Genomic DNA, 2,699 nt, shown 5'->3' with positions numbered 1-2,699 from the left:
TGGGGTCGCACAGAGTCAGACACGACTGAAGCGACTCAGCAGCAGCACCAGCAAAGGTAAAATCCTTGAGATGGGAAAGAGCTTGGTGTGTTTGAAGCAGCCAGATGTGTGTGGCAGGAATCTGTGAACAGAGGGAAAGGAGGGAATCAGACATATCCAGGACTGGGTCAGGAAGGGTCTATAAGAGAAGGGTTTTGGAGTTTCTTCCCAGTGTGATGAGAAGCCAGTTGTAGGGTTTTCAGCATGAAACTGACCGATCCAGATGTGTATTTAAACAAACATGTAAACATTGTAACTAGAAATATAGCAATACCTAAGTGAAAGTGAAGTCACTCAGTCGTGTCCGACTGTTTGTGACCCCATGGACTGTAGCCTATCAGTCTTCTTCGTCCATGGGGTTCTCCAGGCAAGAATACTGGAGTGGGTTACCATTTCCTTCTCCAGGGGATCTTCCCAACCCAGGGATCGAACCCGGGTTTCCTGCATTGGAGGCAGACGCTTTAACCTCTGAGCCACCAGGGAAGCTTCCCTATAGCAATACCTAAAATAAGGGTATTTTATATATTTATATAGCAATACCTAAAATACCTTTAAATCATAAATACATAGGTCGATGAATTTTACAAAGTAAATGCACCTGTGGCATCATTACCCTAATAAAGCTATAGATGCAGCCCTTCAGCCTCTTGTACCCCTGCATATTATCCTCTCCTCCAAATATTATAACTCTCTAGGCATCCATCACCATGTATTGGTTTGCCCAGTTTTACTATGAATGTTATTGCATTTGTGTTTGACTTTTTTCACTTAGGATTAGCTTTCAATTCATCCAGGTTGTTGCCTTAGCTGTAAACCTTAAAAAAAAGTTATGTATAGTAGTTTTATGAATAAGCCACAATTTATCCATTTTACTTTTGATGGCATCAAGCTCATTTCCAGTTTCAGCCATCCTCAATAATGCTGCTATGGACATGTTTGCACATGGCTTTGCATGTATGGATTTCTGTCAAGTGTTGATCTGGGAGTGGAGTTCCCGGGACATGGGATGTTCACATTTTATGGCCCAACATTGACAGATCCTACCAAGCAGCTTTTCAAAGTGGTTGTACCAGTTTATATTCTCATCAGCAATATTTGAGAATTCTTGTTACACTATGTCCTTGCCAATAATTGTTGGCCAGTTAAAAATTTTTTTTAGCCATTTTGTTCTCTTTGTCATAATGTCTTATAATGGTTTTGATTTCCATTTGCCTGATGACTAATGAGCTTGAGCATCTTTTACTGGCCACTTGGATTTCTTTGCCCATTATTCCCTAGTTGTTAGAACTTGGATAAGTCACCCAATATCTTTGAGTACAGTGTTAAAAATACACAAGAGGAATGATGTCATCGAATTTTTGGTTTCTTTGAATAGTCTATTTGAATTTCTAAACTCATGGGTTTTATACTGTTGTACCTGACTTGGAATTGAAACAAAAATAAGAACTGAGGCCTCCCTGTGGGTCTATATGTGTGTGTGTGTCTTTTTTTTTTTTAATCACATTGCCATGGTTAATTTGAGTTTCAGGTTCACATGAACTGGGAAATATTTAATATTAAATTTGTGCCTGATATTAATGTTTAAGTTTGTTGATATAGTAGTAATAATGTAGACAAGTCTTGGGGCTTCCCTGATAACTCAGCTGGTAAAGAATCCACCTGCAATGCAGGAGAGCCTGGTTCAATCCCTGGGTTGGGAAGATCCCTTGGAGAAGGAATAGGCTACCCACTCCAGTATTCTTGGGCTTCCCTGGCGGCTCAAATGGTAAAGAATCCACCTGCAATGTGGGAGATGTGGATTTGGTCTCTGGTTGGGCTTCCCTTGTGGCTCAGACAGTAAAGCGTCTGCCTACAATGCAGGAGACCCGGGTTTGATCCCTGGGTCGGGAAGTTCCCCTGGAGAAGGAAATGGCAGCCCACTTCAGTACTCTTCCCTGGAAAATCCCATGGACGGAGGAACCCGGTAGGGTACAGTCCATGGGATCACAAAGAGTTGGACGCGACTGAGCGACTTCACTTCACTTGGGAAGATCCCCTGGAGGAGGGCGTGGCAACCCACTCCAGTATCTTACCTAGAGAATCCCCATGGACAAAGGAGCGTGGTGGGCTACAGTTCATAGGGTTGAAAAAAGAGTCGCTCACAACTGAGCAACTAAGCATGTTTGAGTAACCAAAGCAAGTTAGTCTCCTTTAAGCAACTTTTATCTTCCAGATGTTCCTAGGAACTGCATAATAAATATTTTCTGCATCGACTCTATCTACTTGAATGTAAAGATTTTTAATGATAGAAGGAACAAGGACTTTCTTGGGGGTCAAGTGGCTAAGACTTCGCCTTTCAGTGCAGGAGGTTGTGGGTTCAATCCCTGGTCAGGGAGCAAAGATCCCACATGGTTCCTCCCCAAAAAACCAGGACATAAACATTAGAAGTCATATTGTAACAAGTTCAATAAAGGCTTTAAAAATGGTCCACATTTAAAAAAAAATCTTAAAAAATAAAGATCTACAGAGAGTGGGATTGCCCTTTTAGCCTCGCTAAAATGGATGTAGGAAAAGCAATTTTCCAAACATAAAGTTATTTTATAGGCAGACTCTTGTTTCTTCCTATGGAAATTATAATTATTTAATTAAATTTGAATTAATACAATAGCAGCAACAATCAC

The 2,699-nt window shown here is 41.0% G+C and overlaps 1 non-coding gene across 1 annotated transcript; it reads right to left on the bottom strand.

Moving 5' to 3' along the window:
- Positions 1-450: 450 nt before the first annotated feature.
- TRNAW-CCA (transfer RNA tryptophan (anticodon CCA)) lies at positions 451-522 on the bottom strand. Its single transcript has one exon. It is a non-coding gene; the product is annotated as a tRNA-Trp (tRNA).
- Positions 523-2,699: the final 2,177 nt, after the last annotated feature.

The sequence above is a fragment of the Capricornis sumatraensis genome, chromosome 15 (assembly GCF_032405125.1).
Source record: "Capricornis sumatraensis isolate serow.1 chromosome 15, serow.2, whole genome shotgun sequence".
Classification (NCBI taxonomy): Eukaryota; Metazoa; Chordata; class Mammalia; order Artiodactyla; family Bovidae; genus Capricornis; species Capricornis sumatraensis.
Note: the sequence above shows the minus strand (reverse complement) of the source record. Positions and strands in the feature narration are given on the sequence as shown.